Raw genomic sequence first — 22,971 nt, forward strand, 5'->3', positions numbered from 1 at the left:
GCTCATACCTGTAATCCTAGCTACTCAGGAGGCTGTGATCTGAGGATCGTGGTTCAAAGCTAGCCTGGGCAGGAAAGTCCATGAGACTCTTATCTCCAATTAATAACCAGAAAACCGGAAGTGGCGCTGTGGCTCAAGTGGTAGAGTGCAAGCCTTGAGCTGAATTGCTCAGGGACAGTACCCAGGCCCAGAGTTCAGCCCCATGACCAACAAAAGAGAAAGAGAGAGAGAGAGAGAGAGAGAGAGAGAGAGAGAGAGAGAGAGAACAGAAAGAATTCAAAATATTTTAACTGTCAATATAAAAAATAAGGCCCTCCCACAGTATAACCCCTGCTTTTATTGTATTTGATGTTGGTATAATTTGTGGAGGGGAAGGGAAAAAACAAACCATTTAAATAGGGATACAGGTGGACCCATTGCAACAACAAGATGTACAAGTTGTCATGTCATGGCTGGAGGGGGGCACAGAGGGCCAGGGGAGATGGGTACGGATGGGAAGGGGAAACAAAGGAGGAAGCAAAAATGCTTGATAAGAAATGTACTCGTCCATGTAATTGTAACCCCTCTGTACGGTATTTTCACAATAAAAAATATAAGGCCCTGAATTCAAGTCCATACCAACAAAAATAATGATAATAATAATACTTGTCTTTTTTTATCTTTTGCCAGTACCAGGGCTTAAACTCATGGCTTCAAGCTCTTTCTCATGCTCAGCCTATTTGCTTATAGTTGGCACTCTACCACTTGGGCCATACCTCCAGCCCAGCTTTTTTGCTGGTTAATAGGAGATGGAATCTCATGAATGTTTCTGCCCGAACTGGTTTCAAACCGTAATTCTTTGGATCTCAACATCATTAACAGTAAGGATTACAAAGTGTGAGTCACTAGTACTAGGCTCATTTATTCTTTTTTGTCTTTGTATAAATCAAGGAGCAATACAAGTCAGTCACATCTGATGTCAAATGCTCTGATATTCTTCACTTCACATGGGTGCTGGTTCAAGGAAGACACTCTAATGATGTTGGTTAATGCAATAAAGATATGTGTTCAAGGAGATGCGATGATGTATAGATTGGGTGCATAGATGCGTACCATCAAAAGAAGCAGAAAGCTGAGAGTAAGACAAGTTACTTTTAAACAAAGAGTTTTAATTAAGTCAAACTGGAGAAACCTAAACAAAAGTGTTTATAGATCACTCAAAGCAGAGTCAGGACGAGAAAATGTGAATGATGAGAGACAAACACTGGAAACGGTGAGTGGTTTTCTGTGATAACAATGCCATTCATGGAAGCTCCATCTTCATCGCTGGTATGAAACCTAGGAATGGGATCACAGTTTTAAAAGCCTAAAGAGAACATTACTAAACTCAAATGTCTAGTTGTTCTTTTTTCTGAATGATCTTTCAGCAATGTAATTTAAAGAGAACTTTGGGATAAAGGACTTTTCATTTAACAAAGATGTTTCTGTATAGCAAGCAATTGTGAAAGAATGTTAATCTCACCAGGCAGTATCCATGAGGATACTGGAACCATCTAGATAAGATGCTATTTGTATTTGACTTGTGCCTTAGGAGAAAATTTTCAATTACTCTATGGCTTTCCATTTTTTTTTTATAATTTAAGTTCCCCAAAAGAGATTTAAACTGCTACTTTGTGAATCAGCCACATTTGAATCTTTGCACTGAAAAATAACATTTTCAATTCAGCACTTGAGATTTGTGTAATGTTGTTTTTAAAACTAAGTTTAAAAGTAGACATTCCCCTTTACCAGTATCTTTTCTCTTCTTAGGGTGTTGGAGTACATATAAAGGTCTAAGCCCTTGAGGGCTTGGTTCTTCAATATTACCACATTCTGTTCTGATGAAGTGGTGCCTTATGCCTCCTCCATAGCATCTTCGGCTTCTCTATAGCTCTATTTGATTCTAACAGCAGTTTAATGTATGTTGGAAAATACAAGTAGCGCTGGCTCATGGGAGTAAATTTCAATGTGCAGATAACGTAGAACTGAAGAGGCTTGAGTCAAGTATGAAGCATAAGAAGACATGAAAAACTGAGCACCAGTAGCACATGTCTGTAATCCTAGCTATGGGGCTTAGAATGTGGCTTAGTGGTAGAATGCTTGCCTAGCATGCACAAAGCTCTGGGTTCCATTCCTCAGTATCACATAAACAAAAAGCTGGAAGTGATGCTGTGGCTCAAGTGGTAGAGTGCTAACCTTGAGCAAATGAAGCTCAGGGACAGTGCCCACACCCTGAGTTCCAGCCCTAGGACTGGCAACAAAAACAAAAACAATAAAACAATCACACTGTAATCCTAGCTACTCAGGGGGCTGAGATCTAAGGATCCTGGTCAGAGCTAACCTAGAGCAGGAAACATGGTGAGACTCTTATCTCCAGCAAACCAGTAAAAAGCCAGAAAAGGAGCTGTGGCTCAAGTGGCAGAATACTAGTCTTGAACAACAACAACAAAATGCTAAGGGAAAGTACTCAGTCCCTGACTTCAATCCCCAGAAGTGGCACACACACAAAAAAAATAGAAGAAGTGGGGGAAGAAGCCATGAAAACAAAGGTCTGAAATGGTAACAACCGAAAAAGTTGGAACGTGACCAAGGTCGTGTCTAGGAAAATGCTTTTTTCATCGTGTTTGGAGAGGAACAAACCAATTGGGATGTCAAGACATATTTCTGTTATAACTAGTCTAGAAACATAGGCTTATGTCTGGAGCCAGTTATAAAAATCTATTTTTCTTTAGTTACCAAGGCCTAACAGTTATCCTGCTGGGCTTGTGGGAGGTTGAAATAAGAAGACAGCTGGGGGGTGTAGCTGAATGATATCGTGCTTGCCTAGCATATGTGAGGCTCAGGGTTCCATCCCAGCACTTGAAGGAGGAGGAGGGGGAGGGGAGAAATAAGAGTGGGAGGAAGAGGGGGAGGCCGGAAAGGGAGAGATGATAAACTTGGTGGGCTTGTGACAAATGACAAGTGATTTCCCTAGGCATATTCTTACTTGTTTCTCTGAATATTGTTTGGAACCTGGATATGGTGTGACTGTCCTCCCAAACCTCCTTGTTGGAAATCAGGTCAATCAACTCTAAGGATAAAAACCTTCAACCTGTGAAGAATGGTGATGAGTAAATGATAGCAGAAATGGGAACTATTCTGTTACATGGGTACTTCTGACATTTGAGCCCAAGAATGTGTGTAAAAGAAAATAAACAAGCCTCAGACACCTTTCTAGTTAACATCTCCAACACTCTGCTCTCTGAAAGTGTGAAGATGTCAAGTTTGTGAAGGGAATTGGAAAAGAACCATAAAATTTCATCTTCAACAGGGTGCTGGTGCCTCACACCTATAATCCTAGGTACTTAGGAAGCTGAAATCTGAGGATTGTGGGTCAAAGCCAGCCTGGGTAAGAAAATCCATGAGATTTATATCTCCAATTAATCATCAGAAAACCGGAAACAGAGCTGTGGCTCAAAGTGGTAAATGGCTAGCCTTGAGCAAAAGAGCCCAAGGACAGTGCAGAGACCTTGAGTTCAGGCCCCATGACCAATGACAACAAAAAGTAATTCCTCTTCAGAGCTGGGTTCCCATGGCCCATGTCTGTATTCCTACCTACTCAGGAGGCTAAGATCTGAAAAATGAGGTTCAAAGCTCAGGAAAGCCCATGAGACTCTTATCTTTAATTAAACACCAAAAAAGCCAGAAGTGGAACTGTGCCCAGGCCCTGAGTTTAAGCCCCAGGACCAATATACACAAAAAATTTCCTCTTTGCAGAACAATTAGCTTCCTGAAATAATCAAACATGCTCCCTGAATTAATCAAACATATATATATTTGACTTCCCTGAAGTAATCAAACACACATACTTCTCTTTCCTTGCTTGTATTAGCCACTAAGAGGAAACAATAACCATTTAGTATCAACTAATGCTTTTTAATGAAGTTCACAGAGAAAAAAACTACAGCTAAAGCCAGAGGGAGTTTATATTATTGTGGTGTGCAAAAGAACATTAATGGACTTCTCACAAAGCATGTATTTGTCAGATTATTTTATGTATACTTCAGTCTATATTCTGGATGTTTTATTTAATACTACCAACTTGTCTTAGTTGTGTTGTTCATTCTCAAAATTATTCAGAATTAAAGACAGGAAATGTAGTAGTTATGATTACAAGTCCTAAACTGGGATCCAGTGGCTCAAGCCTATTATGCTAGTTATTCAGGAGGCTAAGATCTGAGGATCATGGTTCAAGGCCAGGCAGGAAAACTATGTAAGGAAAGATCCAGCTTGTGAGAAAAAAACTCACATCTGATGGACAGAAGTTATTAGGTATAGGTTTTTCATAGAGAAATTTGTAGCTTAAATGTAATAAAATTGCCCAATTCATAAGTTAAAAGTATTTAGAGGAAGGTTTTGGGGGGATGTGATTAGTATTAGTTGATGTCATGACAGATAGGTCTTCCATGTTGGTATAGTAGCTTAATAATAAAACAAGGACCAAGCTAACATATTTACAGCCAGGTGCTGGTGGCTCATGCCTGTAATCCTAGATACTCAGGGGACTAAGATTTGAGATTGTGGGTCCAAGCCAGCACCAAAAAAAAAAAGAAAACCCATACTTGGTCTGTCTCAACATGTGACACATTCTGCCATGTTGATGCAGCAAGAAGGCCTTGGCACATACTTGGCACCATGCTCTTGGACTTCCCAGTAAATAAACATCTATTCTTCATATATTACCCAGCCCCCAATATTTTGTTATGGCCACAGAAAATGTACTAAGGTTGTAAATATTACTGCCTTATACCTGAGTTTCACTAAACTTATGACTTAGTTTTGTGGGTTTTATTTATTTCCTTGTGAGAAAGAGAATCATAAATCAGTGCTTTCATGACTCTATCCTCTTGTACTTTCTAGGAAGATCACTCCTATTTCCAATTCAAACATTCCCAATTCTCAGTGTTTTACTCATCCTGCGAAATTCTGGAAAATCAAGTTACTTCACAAGATCTCTAGGGTCTGGTACTTTGGTTTCCCATTTCTTTTCTTCTAGAATTTACACCTGGGATGTATATTGTCATGGCTAATGACTATGAAAGCAAGACTTACTGCTGCCTACTAAAGGTATGACTAGTATCCCTGCATAGGTTACCAGTCCTCAACACCTATTATCCCAGCACTCAGGAGGTTGAGGCAAAAGGATCAAAAGAGTAAGATCAGCTGGGAACACACTGCAAGTCCTTATTTTAAAAGAAGAGCCAAGTAACAGTGGCTCACACCTGTAATCCTAGCTACTCAGGAGGCTGAGATCTGAGGATTGCTGTTTGAAGCCAACCCCAGACAAGTAAATCTGTAAGACTCTTATCTCCAATTAACCACCCAAAAGCCAGAAGCTTGAATTGTGGCTCAAGTGGTAGAGCATTAGCTGTGAAGACAAAAACTCTGGGACATTGCCTAGGCCCTGAGTTCATGCCCCAGGACCATCACAAAAGAGGAGGGAGAGGAGGAGACGGAGGAGGAGGGGGATTAGAAGAAGGAGGAAAAGGAGAGGATTTAGCAGTGAGACCAATCTGTTTCCTAGGTTATTGACAAAGCTGTTAAGCCTGAGTTTGCTGACTTTAAGGGGGACTGGAGCAGCAGATATTATGCCTGGCTTAAAGTCTAACCAAACATCTTATACAGGTGCAGCTACCCTCGAGTCAAGCTCCTGATTGTTTTTTAGATGTGGATGGTTCATTCCTAGGAGGTGTCTTAATGCATGTGTCTTAATTGACATCCAATGTGCTCAGCCAGGTATGCCTGACCTTCAGAGTAAAACCCACCTAAGCTCAATATGGTGTTATCTATTATGATGGAGTCATCAGAAGAAAGCCCTAGACAGGGAACTGATGTCAGTGAAGAGTTTAGTGTATGTAGTATTTACTGAATACCATGCCTCCACAACCTGTGTTAGTCAGAATTCCTTAGATGTGACCAAATACCTTAGATAAACAACATAAAAGATATTTTGACTCATATTTTCAGAGGTATTGTTTCATGGTTGCTTGGCTCCATTGCTTTCACCCTGTGGCAAAGCCAAACACCATGATAGGAAGAGTGTGGTGGAAGCAAAGCTGTTTACACAACAAGGTAGCTGGAGAACAAAAAGAGATGAGGCCAGAGTCTCAATAAGTCCTAATGACCTACTTCCTCCAACAAGCCCCATCTCCTAAAGTCCTACCATATCTCCCAATACTGCCACCATCATTAACACAAGACCCAAATCATAACATCCTTACAAAACTGGCATGTCACACTCCTTTTAATGGTGAGAAATCTGATGCTCTGCTGGTTCAATTTTTCACAGAAACCACATATATTTCACCAGGTAGCCCAGGCTGGCTTTGAAATCCCTATTCTCCTGCCTCAAACTCTCAAATTATTATTATTATTATTTTTTGTCGGTCGTGGGGCTTGAACTCTGGGCCTGGGCGCTGCCCCTCAGCTCTTCAGCTCAAGGCGAGCACTCTACCACTTGAGCTACAGCGCCACTTCGGGTCTTCTGGTGGTTTATTGGAGATAGGAGTCTCACGGTCTCTCCTGCCTGGGCTGGCTTTGAACTGCGATCCTCAGATCTCAGCCTCCTGAGTAGCTAGGATTACAGGCGTGAGCCACCAGCACCAGGCTCAAACTCTCAAATTATTATAAGCATGTACCACCCTGTCCTGGTTTTGTCAATTTTTCTTCAAAAGTAAAATGACACTAAAAAGCTATGTTTATTGAATAAAGAAATAGTTCTCTGTGTGTGACAGATTCTTCATGAAAATACTTTACCTCAAGTAAATGCTTTGTTAGAGACCTGAACAAGTGGTATTTTTACCTTACATACTCAGAATATTGTTTGTGCCCACCCACGGCCTAGGTGCTATCTCTCAGCCTTTTGTGCTCAAGGCTAGCACTCTACCACTTAGCTAACAGTTATAATTCTGGCATTTCTTTGGGGATTTTTTTGGGAATAATTATAGATAAGACTGTTGTAGGGCTGGGAAGGTGGCTCAGTGGTAGAGTGCTTGCCTTGCATGCATGAAGTCCTGGGTTCAATTCCTCAGCACCATATAAGCAAAAAAAGCCAGAAGTGGCACTGTGGCTCAAGTGGTAGAGTGCTAGCCTTGAGCTAAAGAGCTCAGGGACAGCATCCAAGCCCAGAGTTCAGGCCTCATGACTGACCAAAAAAAAAAAGACTATCATAGACTTTCCTGCCCAGATTGGCTTTAAACAGAGATCCTCAGATTTCAACCTCTTGAGTAGCTAGGATTAGAGACATGAACCACTGGTGCCTGACTTAGAAATATTTATTTTTATTTATTTAATTTATGTTATTTATTGATCTAATGATCTTGTTTATTTGTTTTGACTTACTGGATCTTGAACTCAAGGTCTTAGGGTTTTTGCTCATAGCAGGTACTCTACTACTTAAGCCATCCATATCTCTAGCTTGTCATTTTGCTGGTTAAAGATAGAATCTGTTGGACTTTTCTGTCTGGGCTGGCTTAGAACAATGATCCACCAGAAAACAGTCTTTTAAGTAAGTAGAAGTACAGGTGTGAGTCACTATGCTAGGGTCAAGACTAATGTTTTCTAAAATAAATTGTATGGCCTGACATTGTATGTCAACCTCTGCCTATGCCAGGTCTGCCTACCTCTTCAGGACAGGTTAGAAGCCTCTGGCCCTTAGATAGCAATTTCCTGTTGTACCTAGTGCCATTCTCCCAATCAATCACATTATCAGAGGTAACAATGTGTTTTCAAATTCACTACTGAGTCTGAAAACAGCCTCCTCAGTGACTTTTTTGGTTTGACTGCCATTTTGGATTTGGTAGACTTGGCATCACAAATGAAACCTTTTTAGCATCTCCAGCCACAGGGCTTCCATGGCACTCAATGTACAAGGCCACCTGCAAGAGAAAATTAAATGTCCAACCCAGGCTCTGCTTATCACAGTATGGGACTGCATCCCAACAGGGTCATTTTCTGCCACATGCCAAGGCACAGTATACATGAGCAGCAGTTCTGCCCATGCCAGGGAAAGTTGGTGTTATTAGTGGCTGTAGTAAGTTCCAGAGTCTTGGAATATTTGAGTAATTTCAAGAATATCCTTTTTTTGGGGGGGGGGTCAGTCATAGGGCTTGAACTAGGGTCCTGGGCACTGTCCCTGAGCTCTTTTGCCCAAGGCTAGTGCTCTACCACTTGAGCCACAGCACCACTTCTGGTTTTCTGGTGGTTAATTGGATTTTCCTGACCAGGTGGCAGACTTTGAACTATGATCCTCAGATCTCAGCCTCTTGAGTAGATAGGATGAGAGGCATGAGCCACCCATGCCCAGCCTCAAGAATATCCTTTATCAGCCAGGCACTGGTGGCTTGTACCTGTAATCCTAGCTACTCAGGAGGCTGAGATCCAAGGATCACAGTTCAAAACCAGCCTGGGCAGGAAAGTCTGTGAGATTCTTATCTCCAACTAACCACTGGAAAACCAGAAGTGGCACTGTGGCTCATGTGATAGAGCTCTACCCTTGAGCTGAATTGTTCAGGGACAGTGCCCAGGCCCAGAGATCAAGCCCCACCACTGACAAAAAAATTAAAAAAGAATATCCTTGAACAATAGCTAAGATTTATTTTTTCCTATTTTAAACAGGCAATAATATAGGTGTGATATTTTAGCTCTACAGGTAGAGAGCTATAACAGGATTGTAAAGAATTAGGTTGGCCTTGCCAAGTACAGGCAGATACTTAAGTGGTTACTTACTCATACTCGGTGGCCACCAAAGCCAACCTAGGCTTCCAAGAATATTCAATGTTGGATGCCTTTCTGTCAGAAATTCAAATATAACATGAAACCAGAAGGAGTTTTCTACTTACTGATATATTTTCATTGCTTATATAGTTATGCTGTGTATTAAAGAAAAACATTTGGCAGGGCGCCCCTGGCTCATGCCTGTAATCCTAATTATTTAGGAGGAGGCTGAGATCTGAGGATTGTGATTCAAAGGCAGCCCTGGCAGGAAAGTCTGTGACACTCTTATCTCTAATTAATCAGCAAAACTGAGAAGTAGAGCTGTGGCTCAAGTGGTAGAATGCTAGCCTTGAACACAAAAGCTCAAGGATACTTCCCAGGCCCTGAGTTCATGCACCAGTCTGAGGTGGGGGGGGGGGGGGGGGGAGAGGGGAGAAAGGCATGAAAGAAGGAAGGGAAAGAAAGGAAGAAAAGAAAAGGAGAGAGAGAGAAACAATTCCCGATCTTCTAATTTTCCCCCAAAAGAGAAATCCAGTGCTCAATGATTCACAGCACCATGTTCCTCTGGGAAATTCTGATGTGATCAATGAAACTTGAAGAATAATATGTCAATTGGCTTGGAGGGGGATCACAGGAAAACATAATGAACCAGATTTCAGGCTCATTAAATAATGCTCACCTGCCCCCTACCTATGAGCTGTGATTGTACCTCCGTGTGAAAATGCTTGCAAGAGGTCCTGAGTTAGATCCCAGCACTGAGGAGACAACAGTGATTGGGGTGGGAGGCTTGCTTGCCTGAGTCTGAGATTCAGTTGGGACAACAGCAAAGCTCTTCATGTAAAAAAGAAAAACCCTCCAGATGCATTGTACTCATAACCTTACACGTTGAATTAAAGCCTTTCCCCTACTATTTTTTTCACAGCTGCTTCAAGGCAATAAAAATAGGAATGAATACACATAAAACAGTATTAAAAAAAAGAAAAGAAAAATCCAAAGGCATTCTGATCTTCTCCCTACTGTTGTCACAAGATAGTCCTGCTAAATGAGGATATGCCAGCTGGACAAACAGAAAATAGAAGAGCTGGGGCCTTTTGGAAGAGAAAGGGTTCTGTGTGTATGACAACAAAATCGGGCAACTACACAGTTGAACAATACAGTTGACAAGCCACTCTCTTGCTTTCTGTCCTCTTCATCATTTGAGTTGCTTTCCTGAAGATGTTCTCCAATCCTATTATGTTTGCCTTATACACAGACAAAAACTACAAAAGTGAGCCCAGGTGCCACATCTCAGGGATTTAAAAAAAAAGATGACTGCTTACTAGATCTTCCTCCTATTTTTTTCATAATGATATTTAATATTTTGCTGACAATTTGAGTCAAAGCAATACTTGGGCAGTTGTCTTCAGGGAGTGGTCTCTAAGGACTTTCAACTCCCTATCCAAGGCTGTAACAGCTCAGAGCTCATCCTTAAAAAATAGGCATGAAGAAACAGGGAAGTCAGATTTCAAAAGTGGAAATATGGGATGTGATTTGAAAAATCACTCTGAATAGTGGTGGTGCTTGGAATCAGCTTGTAAGATAGGAAAAAATGAGAATAGGGTAAGGGCTAGGGTGGTAGCTCAGTAGTATAGCACATTGCCCCTGGCCTTTAGTACCTGCTACTATTAGGAAGCTGAGGTAGGAAAATCACTTTAGACCATGAGTTTAAGTTTAAGGCCAGCTTGAACAACATAGAAAAAGTGCATCTCAAAAATATAAAACTGTTGCTGGGTGCTGGTGGCTCACACCTGTAATTCTAGCTTCTCAGGAAACTAAGATCTGAGGATCATGGTTCAAATCCAGCCCTGAGAGGAAAGCTTGTGAGACTCTTATCTCTAAGCACCAAGAAAGACAGAAGTAGAGCTTTGGCTCAAGTGGTAGAATGCTAGCCTTGAACAACAACCAAAAAAAAAAGCTCAGAAACAGCACCCAGGCCCAGGTTTTACACAATAGTAAAAGTAATAAATAAATAAAATTGGAGAACATAAAAGTAAAATGTCAAGAGATAAATCAGACTGTCTTTTTTTTCTTTGCTTTTTTTTTTTTTAAAAAAATCAGACTGCCTTGATCTGGAATCCTGGCTTTATCGGTTTCCTGTATCTCACAGTAATAATAGTATCTACCTCATAGAATAGATAATACATGGAAACTGTTTAGCATGATACATTATAAATGCCTAATTAGGGTTACCTATTGCTGTCAGTATATGAATTATAATACTGACTGCTTTGATTTTTTAGCATATTTTGTGAAAATACATTAAAACTATTTCAACAGAATGAAGAAGCTAACCCCCTGTAACTTATATGTAGTCCCATTACGTATATTTAGGGCTCACACATCAGAATACTGAAAATTCACAATGTTCTTTCAGGTGGCTGTTTGGAGAAAATGCCTCTCACACATAACACTTTATGGTTTAAAAGACTTTCCCATACATGTTTGCTTAACACAGTAACTTATTAGAGAGTTCAATGGAATGTTCCAATTGTGAAATGAAACTGCAATTCAAAACTGAGTTTGGATCCTTATTTTACCTCAGGCTATTTTAATATTTGATAGAATCCACTGGAGTAATTCGATATCACAAAAAAGGTATATTTTGGGAACGCTTTAACTGTAAATGTAGTATCTAAGACTCTGTATCATACATGTACGGAGAAACTTATGAGATTTAAGATAAACGATGGAGTAAGCATAAGAGAATATCTGTGTGCTAAAAGCCTAAAGGAAATGTAGGGCTGTCTTGGGGACTGCCCAGACTGGAAAGATCCAGGCACAAAAACTTCAGTGGTCAGAGATATACAGGGACTTAAGAGAAACTGTATGTAATTAAGATCTTGACTGTAACAACAACAAAAAAGGCAGCTACATATGGGGAACTTCAAAAATTCAGCTCTATCCTTGGTGAAAGATATTTCCATTTCATGCTGGGAGCTGTTCTTTTTCTATCACTCAAACCACTTCAGGAGCTATTTGCACGATGAGTGAGTAGGGTTTTTTCTTTCCTCTTTTAATGAAATGAAATTGTACAAGGTTAAAGCTTATTATCAAATTGAATGCAGAAGCAACATTAGGTCCACTTTAACTTTGTCACTGTAGAAATTATTTCACACACACACACACACACACACACAATGAATCTGTTTACACACTGAAAACTCTGACGAGACCTTGACACACTTCAAGATTCAAAAACATTAACAGTAAGCTGGGGATAGGGCTCAATTTTAGTAGAGTGCTTGCCTGGCACACACAAGGCCCAGGGTCCAATCCATAGAAACATATACAACTTTAGTGAACTATACAAAGTCACTAAAAACATGCAATTAAAGCAAGGCATTTCACATTTCTTGAACTTGTAACTATTCAAAAAGGTTAGAGTTCTCAGAACATAGCTACAATGATGGTCTCTTTATGTACATATCACTATGAAATCATTTAGCAGTTCACGGAGCCTTAACCATAAGTAAATTTTCATTAGCAGACATAATATGTGAGTAGATTAGTTAGTAGATTATAATGGGTTAGTAGATTAAATTAAATGCTATAATGAATTGGAAAAAGAAAAAGAAGGGTGATTGCTTAGTACATTATTTTGTTTTATATGGAACAGTATAGAGTACATCATTCTGTTCATTTTGTTCTTTGCAGTGATCCATTTGCAGTCAGCCCTCTCAATGCCTACAGGTAGGACTACAGGCATGAGACACCAGCTTGGATGTTCATTTTTCTATATGTCCTAAATGATAAATATTAGAACTAGAACTGGAGTCATCACGTATTAAATGCCAAGTTTTATGAGGAAGAGACTGGCCAACAGCTGGGGTACAACTAGCTCTCGTTTTTTTATGATGAAGAGATTTACTCCAGTTGTCACTGATTACTGCAAAAACTACATAAAGATTTCCATTGTATACAAAGTTTTGATTTTAAAAATAACAAAGTTAACAACTAGAAGACAGTTATGGTAGCCTCTACCTGTAATCCTAGCACACAAGAGGCAGAGACAAGAAGATCCTGAAAGAAAAAAAAAAGATCCTGAAAGTGAAGCCAGCCTGGGTTATATACTAAGACCTTGTCTCACAAAAACAAACACAAGTTACTATTAGTTAAGAGCTCTCATTGAGCGCAAGTGCTCTCTCTGTGCTAGCTACCTGATAGTATGTAGAAGAATTAACATCATAGGAACAATGAGTCTTACAACCATCAAACATACAAATTTCTCTGAAATTTGTTTTAAACAGTATTTGACCTCTTTTGCTGGGTTATAAAAGTCAAATCTCTCTAACAGCAGCAGTATTTTATGGGCCTCAAGTTAATCCAGTTTTTTTTTGTTGTTGTTGTTTTTTGGGTCCGGTCGTGGGGCCTGAACTCTGGGCCTGGGTGCTGTCCCTCAGCTCTTCAGCTCAAGGCTAGCGCTCTACCACTTGAGCCACAGCGCCACTTCTGGCTTTTTTTTCTTTTTGCTTATGTGGTGTTGGGGAATGGAACCCAGGGCCTCATGCATGCAAGGAAAGCGCTCTACCACTGAGCCACTTTCCCAGTCCTTAATCCAGTTTTTTAAAGGGTTGTATGTTAGCTTCTATTACTGTGTGGAAGTGCCTGAGATAATCAACTTAAAAGAAAAAGGTGTACTTTAGCTCAAAGAATTGGAAATTTCATTCAGTGGTCAGTCTGCTGCTTTGGGGCTGTGTTGAGGCAGAACAGCATGCTAGAGAGCATATTTTGCAGTAAGTAAACCTTACGCCTGGTGCTGGTGGCTCATGCCTATAATCCTAGCTACTCAGGAGGCTGAGATCTGAGGATTGAGGTTCAAAGCAATAAAGCCCGTGAGATTCTTATCTCCAATTAACCACCAAAAAACCAGAGGTGGAGCTGTGGCTCAAAGTGTTAGAGCATTACCCTTGAGCAAAAGAGCTCAGGGACAACACCCGGGTCCTGAGTTCAAGCCCCATGAGCAACTGACCAAAAAAAAAAAAACCCAGCAAAAAGAACCTGCTCATCTTATGACATCCAGGAGGCAAACAGCATTGCAGACTTGGAACCAAGCCTTTACCACATCTTTAAAATGTGAAAAGGGTGTGTGTGGGGGGGGGGGGTACGATTGGGTGGGGGGGAGGGGGGAGGCTGGGAAGGGAGGTGAAGGGTAAACAAAGGCGGAGGCTGCAATGCTTGGTAAGAAATGTATGCATTATCCTGCTCATGTAATTGTAACCCCTCTGTACAGTATGTTCTCAAGTAAAATAAAATAAAATTTTAAAAAATAAAATAAAATGTGAAAAGGTTGTGTTTTGGCTGCTGTAATGGGAAAGAATAAATGTACTGGTTCATGCAATTTTTAACCTGTTGAAATAAGTGTGAATTGAACTTGCACTGAAATGCAACAGGTAAAACATCCGAGTTATATTTTGGGTTGTGACATTTTATAAGGATGGGGGGATTTCATGTCAGGTCTTCCTATTTGCTTTGGGTGCATTTTCTTTTGACTCAATCCCTTCCCTTTCCACCTGGTTCCAATCCCCACCATATTCTCCATATTCTGGCAATACTTCATATTAAGAACAAAAGCATTTTCTAGCATTTATAGATGTGGCACTTGTGTGAATGACTCAACCCAGATCAACAAATGAAGAGCAGTTGAGCCAGCACAAAAAGGGGGCCTACAAGGGGCTTTTTAGACACTTGTTTTGCAGAGGAGTGCAGGGCTTAAGTGTAATTCATTGAGGAAATGAATGGTCTTCTTCACACAAGATCTTTGAGTGAATTCAAAGAAATCTTGTAAGCTGAGGAGACATTCAGGATTGAGAAAAGATGAAAACCCCAGGGCTAAAAGCAAACTTGTTTTCTATAAATTAACCAGCCTGTTGGAGTGTTATATCATCAACCCATGTTCTTTAAGGTTAAGATTATAAAATTATGTTAAAAATTATTTGCTGTTTTTCTCAAATTCAAATTTCACCAGACATTCTATAATTTTATTTGCTAAATCTGGCAGGCATAATACAGTGTCATATTATCATATCACTTCAAATTCTGACAAGTTTCATAATTTAACATGCTTTTTATTGTTGTTGTTAGTCATGGGGCTTGAACTCAGGGCTTGGGTGCTGTCCCTGAGTTTTTTTTGTTCAAGGCTAGAGATTTACCACTTTGAACCACAGCACCACTTCCGGTTTTCTGGTGATTAATTGGAGATAAGAGTCTCACAGACTTTCTTGCCCAGGCTGGCTTTGAACCATGATCCTCAGATCTCAGCCTTATGAGTAGCTGGGATTACAGGTGTGAGTCATCAGCACCCCACTCATAATTTCACATTCTTTAAAGAACAAAGTTTTTGTACAACCTTGTGGAGAATACACAATGTGCCTTTCCTTGATTATATTTTAAAAGGAAACTTGGCGGGGTACAGTGGCACACAGGAGGATCCCAAGACTGGAGGCCAGCTGGAAAAAGAGAAATTAGTGAGATCCCATCCCAACAAACCAGTTGAGTGTAATGGTTCATGTCTGTCATTCAAGCTATGAAGGAGACATAGATAAAAGGATCTCATTAAGAGACCAATCCCAGGCAAAAAGCTGACACTTCATCTAAAAAATAAGGTTTAAAAAAAAAGAGCTATGGCTCCAAACCCCAACAACACCTACAAAACAGCCAACAATATTTTTTCCAAGCTTTTCTAAAAGTTTAGGATGGAAATAATTTGATTTACAGAAGGTAGATTCAAAGTCCCTGAAAAATTCACTATCAGTGTAACTGTTTTAGGTTTGTAAGTTTTTCGGCTATTTTCTATGTTTTCAGTCCAGTCTTTCTCCTTTTGCTTTTTTTTTTTTTTTTTTTTGGTCGGTTGTGGGGCTTGAACTCAGGGCCTGCATGCTGTCCCTGAGCTCTTTTTGTTCAAGGCTAATGCTCTACCACTTTGAGCCACAGCCCCACTTCTGATTTTCTGGTAGTTTATTGGAGATAGTCTTGTGGACTTTCCTGCCCAGACTGACTTTGAACCACAATCCTCAGAATTCAGCCTCCTGAGTGGCTAGGATTACAGGCATGAGTTACCACACCTGGTTTCTTTTTATTTATTACTAGATGTCTGTTCCTGTGGGCTTGAGCAAAGGGGGCTAATTCAAGACCATGCTGTTGCCATGAATCCTGTGACTGTGTGGACAATGCAGTCTCTATCTGTTTTGCACGTGCTAAGCAACAGAGGGTTAATCTCTTTCAATATTGCCACTCAAATGTCTGTTTACCATCTAAAGTACAGGGTACAGAGGGAGGAGAAAGGCCACTGGGTCATTATGCTTCGGTGGCAAAAGACCTATCATTTTTTTTTATCCTATTCAATGCCAACAACCCATTAATTAAAGAACAAAATTGGAAATTCTCCACTTAACTCTTCAGACTGTTTCATTTCATTTCTACAACCTAAGGAAAAGAAAGAAGGCCTTACACATGGAATACCACAACTGTGAAGGCCTTGTGGTGCCCAGAGGCTGCTGTTATTCATCCACACTGCGTTCATTGTTGACACAATTGAATTGCATTTCTGCTCTATACTGACTTAAAAGTTTTTTAAAATCTTGTTCCTGAAGGCATCTCATTTGATGAGTGATTAAAGGAAACTAATTACATGAAGTTTTCAGCCTCAAGGAATCTGCCCCTTCTCTGAAGACACATTCTATTTCATTGTATATGTACCCTCATTCACCTCCTAAATCTAATGTATTTTTCAAAAGACGACTGTTATTTATTGATTTTATTTATTTATTTTGGGGTGCCTGTGATGAGACCTAGGGCCTCATACATGCTAGGCAAACACTCTCCCACTCAGCTATATCCTCAGCTCCTCTTATTTACTCATCACAGGTTCTTAGTTAAATAAATGAATGAATGGATATATGAGTTGTGTTTATTTTGTTCTATCAAATGTGATCTCCAAGGTGTGTACAGATATGTGTGCAAACAAATATCTCACAAAAGGATTTCTTTTTTGAGCTTTGTCAATAAATAAAGAAGTTTTAAGTTAAAATTTTAAAATAGAGATGAAAAATCACTCTTGGGACTACAAGTATGGTTCAGTGGTATAGCATATGATTAGTCTGTGGGAGGCCCTGGGTTCCATCCCAAGAAGGAAAAAGGAAGGAAGGAAGGGAGGGAAGGAGGGAGGAAAGGAGGGAAGAAAGGAAAGGAGGGAGGAAAGGAAAGGAAAGGAAAGGAGAAAGGGAAAAGGAAAGGAAAGGAAAGGAAAGGAAGGAGACTTTTACACATCTGCCAGATGACTTGAATGTGGCCCAAAATGACAGACACTGGAGAGATAGAAAAGTTGCTCTAATACCAGGCACTGGTGGCTCACACCTGTAATCCTTAGCTACTCAGGAGGCTGAGATCTAAGGTCACAGTTGGAAGCCAAACTGGGAAAGAAAATCTAAGACACTGTTATCTCCAATTAAACACCAAAAAAGCCTGAAGTGAAGCTGTGGCTCAAGTAGTAGAATGTTAGCCTTGAGCACAAAAGCTCACGGACAGTGCCCAGGTCCCGAGTTCAAGCCCCATGACCAGCCCCCCCCCCCCCACACACACAAAAAGTTAACCTGGAATGAGAGAAGGGGAGATGTGATAAGAAAAGAACTACAACAGCAGGAATGTGTGTAGTATGAAATATAAATGAAGAGGGCATCAAAAAAGTGGGAGGCTATTCTAGAGACTCTTCTGAGTAGAAGACTCAGGGAGTCTACACAATGTTCAGGAGGCCAAGGACAGAATTTTAGGTTAGGAAGAAGTTCTAGATTCCAGAATAAGGGCTCCTCCCTTAGAAACAAAAGGGAGAAGGGAACAGCTAAAACGAGTAAGGAGGAATTGAGGATATTTTAGGATAAGGCCTAAATGAATAAGCTTAGGCACTCATTTTGTTTTTGTTTGCTTAGTTGGCTAAAAATGAACAGCAGGCTGGGTGCCAGTGGCTCACGCATGTAATCCTAGCTACTGAGGAGGCTGAGATCTGAGGATCCCAGTTCAAAGCCAGCCCAGGCAGGGAAGTCCATGAGATTCTTTTTTTTTAAAATATGTTTTTTTATTGTAAAACTATTGTACAGAGGGGTTACAGTTAAATGAGCAAGGTAATGAGTACATTTCCTATCAAGCATTGTTACCTCCTCCTTTGTTTTTCCCTTACTATCCCTTCCCTCCCACCTCTGCAACTACACTTCCCCACTCCCCACTTCCCCACCCACCCCCACCCTACTCCCCCCCACCCCCGTGTAAATTGTAAAGTTCCTTTTTCAACATAGTGTCTTGTATATCTCATTGTTACAATAGGTCAACCTGTATCCTTATTAAAGCATTTTGTTTTTTCCGTTCCCCTCCCCAAATTAGAGAAGTGCATATACAAGATGCAGGGCACTGACATCAAATACAGTGAAAACAGGGGTTATACCATGGGCGAGGGGTTATACTATGGGCGGGGGAACATACAAAGAAACAAAAAAAATCACATGGTACATTCTTAGCTCTGATAAACCACTAGAAAACGGGAAGTGGCACTGTGGCTCAAGTGGTAGAGTGCTTGTCTGGAGCTGAAGATTTGAGGGACAGTACCCAGGCCCAGAGGTCAAGCCCCACAACCAACAACAAAAAAAAGAACAGCAGGCACTTATTATGTACTAGTCACTGTGCTAAGTTCTTTTTCTATTTTATATTATTTAAACTTCAAGAAACTATGCAGGTTGCCCAAAAGAAAGGAAAACATGTGTGCTTCTTCTAACCTTAATAGCCCACCAAGTATAGGACATCCCTCTCTTTCCTACTTCACTACTTCAACTCCTTCTGGGGGTTGTATTTCTTGCTCTAAATTCTACAGTTGTCATCAATGAGTTTCTGGTACCAGGTGCTACATTTCCTAGATGCTGAATTCACTCAGGTGACTGTGCAACTGTTAACCCCAGCTGTGGTGGGAGGATCATTTTAAATCTATGGATTTATGAGTTGTACTAGAACACAAGAACATTGAGCTACCACAGTTCCTTTTCTGATTAATGGATCAGTAAATCTTGTATCTGTTTCTGATTGGCCCTCATCCATAGACTGACATACTGGCTTCAGACCTTTAACCTCAAGTCCTCAAATGATTGCTCTTTGTCCTTTTGTCCTTTGTCTTCATGATTCCATTGCTGAAACTTCTCTGCTGTCCTAATCTAGAGGTTCCCAAATATGGGGGTGACTCTGACTCATCTGTGATGCTTGTGGATTATGGAACCAGAGTTTTAAGGGCTCTGGATTGGTAGGTTTATACAAGTAATCTGGGTGATTATGGTATATGTAATTCAATGACTCTGGAAGAAATGCTGTCTTAACTCTTCAGAAGTAATGCTACTATTTGATAATCCTTAAACTGAAAACGCTGAGGGTTCTTCAGTTTGAGTGTTGTGAGGCCTTGAATTACACACATAAAATGAATTATGTGGACCATTCACTCAACACTGTTGTTCACTGCAATAAGATGTCAGCATTTCAAGCCTTAACTGAAGACTTTTCTGCACATAGTCCTCTATAAGAAATTACAGTTGCTCTTACCTTAATAATCAACCCTTGAAAATCTGTCCAAAAATATTTAAAAGGTACAAAGTGCAGCTTTAGAAATATTTGCAGCTGTATAGAAAAATACATCATCTTCAAAATTAGCAAAAAAAACCTATACTGAATATGAATAGGATTTTTAAATATGTAAGCATTGAATAAATCACACATGCAAAAATCAATAGATCTGGACTACACATGAAAGGAAAGGTATGAGCTGTAGGGATGGCTCAAGTGATAGAGCATTTGCCTAGCAAATGTGAGACTTTGAGATCAAACTGCAGTACAACCCAAAAAAATAAAGCTGGGAGAAAAAAGGAAGCTCAAAAGCCATTATTAGCTTGATTCCAGTAGCTCACACCTCTAATCCTAGCTATTCCGGAGGCTGAAATCTGAGGATTTCAGTTCAAAGCCAGCCTGGGAAAGAAAGTCTGTGTGACTTTTTATCTCCAATTAACCACCAAAAGGCCAAAAGCAGAGCTGTAGCTTAAGTGGTAGAGCACTAGCCTTGAGCACAAAAGCTCAAGGACAATGCCCAAGCCCTGAGTTCAAGCCTCAGGACTGGCATACACACACATACACACAGTCATTTTTTAAATTTGGCCTGATATTAGTATTTTTAAATTGTACTTTATTGTTGTTTTAGAGGTTATATACAGAGGGGTTAAATTTACATGAGTCAGGTAATAAGTATATTTCCTTTTGTACAGTGTCATCTGTTCCCTCAATCTCTCCCATTTCCTCCTTCCCATCTCCACCCATGAGTTGTATAGTTCATTTTCATCAATGTCCAGTGAGCTCTACTGCTGCACTTTTTAACCCTTTTTCTTCAGATTCTACCCAGCCATTATTAAACAAGAAAGTCTAATGGACAAGCCACAAACTAGGAAAATATTTGCAATGAATATTAAAATCATGCAAAACTATAAAAAGCACACCAAAGTCAAAAAGGGAAATAGGCAGAGAACATATATGAGACAAGTTCAAGTGTGATACTGAAGATTGAATTCATTTCCTCATGCTTTCTAGAGAAATACTTTACTGCTTCAGTTATACCAAGGCCTTTTGTTTTATGTTGATATTCAAAATTGAACACAAGCCTTGCAGTCTTAGCATTTTCATTCAAGACTAGCACTCTACCACTTGAGCCATAACTCTATTTCTGTCTTTTTTGTTGGTTAATTGGAGATAAGAACACTGGATTTGTCTGCCTGGGCTAGCTTTGAATCTAACCTCCATTTTCAAATCTCAGACTCCTGAGTAGGTGGGACCACCTGCATGAGCCACCAGTACTGACTTCCTTTTTATCAATAAAAAATGTTTTTTTTTCTGAGGATGGCTGTGGTGACAGTGACTCTGGCAGATTGGGACTGAGTGCATGTACCTTGGAACCACCATGATTCTTCAGAGGCGCTTCAGATTCTTCTCTGTAATTTGGGTCAGCAGTTTCTATCCATTTGTGGAGGAACATTGGTGTTATAGCCATGACATTTAAAAATGAACTTGGTCCTATATAGAAACTCTTTGTGGACAAGATTAGAGAGTACAAAAAAGTGACAGTCATCTCAAGGACCTGTTGATACTGGTTCAGAGTATCAGCAAGACCTGGAGAGAGAGATTTTTAAACTTCAACAAATGTATGGGAAAGGAGAACATGACGAAGTTCTCCACCTTTAAATTTGAAGATCCCAAATTTGAAGTCTTGGAAAAACCATTGTTCTGAAGAAATAACATGAAGTGAATCTGGTAATTTGTCATGGATTTGTTGTACAACTACTTAGAAATATAATAAACATACATTTCACAACTGTCAAAAAATGTTTTCCATCATAATTGCTATTTGTCTAGGATAGTCCTAGCAGAGAATAACAATAGCTCAATAGCTATGCACATATGATCATATAAAATGATGCCAATAGGGGCTAAGAAGGTGGCTCAGTGGTAGAGTGTTTGCCTTGCATGCATGAAGACCTGGGTTCAATTCCTCAGCTCCACATAAGCAGAAAAAGCCAGAAGTGGTGCTGTAGCTCAAGTGGTCGAGCGCTAGCCTTGAGCTGAAGAGCTGAGGGACAGCACCCAGACCCAGAGTTCAGGCCCATGACCGACCAAAAAAAAAAAAATGATGCCAATAAAAATGAACTCCAAGATATGGAAACAAGAGGTTTTCTTGGTTTTTTGAGTTTTTTTAATGTACTATATGAAGTTATTTCTTTTTTCGTTCACTTTTTTCCCCTTTGATTTATCCCCTGTGTTGTCACTGGGTTTTATTTTGGCATCCTGTATTTTATATATACATATATCTAACTTGGAGAAGTAAAGGAGAATAACAAAATGGTGAGACAAAGGACAAAGTCTAAACCAATGCCACAGCAATACTCATAAGATACTATGTTGGAAATGAACTTTACAACTTGGGGGAGAGGGGAGTGGGTGGGAGAGGGAAAATGAAAGAAAATGAGGGAGGGGTTAACACTGTTCAAAAAGAAATGTACTTATTATCTTACTTATATAACTATAACCCTTCTGTATATCTGTACATCACCTTTACAATAAAATAAAATATTATTTAAAAAGTAAAGCTTTGCTAATTTTGGCTGGTTGGTCTCAAACTCTTCATCTTCTTGACTCCATCTTCCAAGTCACTGAAATTACAGGCATGAACCACCATGCCCATCATTTTTTAATTTTTTAATGCCCATCATTTTAACACACCAAATAGACATAGATTTTTGTCAATCATATTAAGAACTACTAAATAGCCAGGCACTGGTGGCTCACACTTGTAGTCCTAGCTACTTAGGAGGCTGAGATCTGAGGATCACAGTTTGAAGCCCACGCAGAAAGGAAAGTCCATGAGACATTTCTTTCCAATAAATCAGAGAGAAAGCTGGAAGTGGCACCGTGCATCAAGTGGTAGAGTACTAGCATTGAGCAAAAGGAGCCCAAGGAGAGCATCTAGGCCCAGAGTTCAAGCCCCAGGACTGGCAAAAAAAAGAATTTCTAAATAATTATTTTGCAGAGAGTTCACTGAAATGGAATGATGGTAAATGTGTAAACTGGTACAAAATTTTTGAACAATCAAATATTATAAAATTTTTGAAAAAAATTTATACCTAGTAATTTATATTGTAGAATTTGAGTCTAATGAAATAGCTAACAATTCAAAGGGGTATGTATAGGATTATTTTAAGGGGGGAAATTAGAATTGAACTAAAGAATAAACAATTAATGGTATAGCCAAAGATCAAAATGTTATATAACTATTTTTTTGCCAGTCTTATGCTTGAACTTAGTGCCTGGAAACTATCCCTGAGGTTTTTTCAGCTTGAGGCTAGTGTTCTACCATTTGAGCCACAGCTCCACTTTCAGTGATTTTTTTGTGATTAACTGGAGATAAGAGTCTCACACTGTTTTGCCCAGATTGGTTATGAACTGACATCCTCACATCTCAGCCTCCTAGGATTACAGGCATGAGCCACCAGCACTTGGCTGTTAAATAGCAATTTAAAGGAGTATTTTGAAATCTTTAATGAACTTTAAAATGTTTTAAGTTAGAAGCATGGCTCTGGAGGTAGAGCACCTGCCTAGCAA

At 39.8% G+C, this 22,971-nt stretch overlaps 1 pseudogene; it reads left to right on the forward strand.

The window, feature by feature from the left end:
- The first annotated feature begins 20,767 nt into the window (after positions 1–20,767).
- On the forward strand, positions 20,768–21,198 carry LOC122095482 (annotated as a pseudogene).
- Positions 21,199–22,971: the final 1,773 nt, after the last annotated feature.

Source organism: Dipodomys spectabilis, unplaced genomic scaffold (assembly GCF_019054845.1).
Source record: "Dipodomys spectabilis isolate Male_0828 unplaced genomic scaffold, ASM1905484v1 ptg000353l, whole genome shotgun sequence".
NCBI lineage: Eukaryota > Metazoa > Chordata > Mammalia > Rodentia > Heteromyidae > Dipodomys > Dipodomys spectabilis.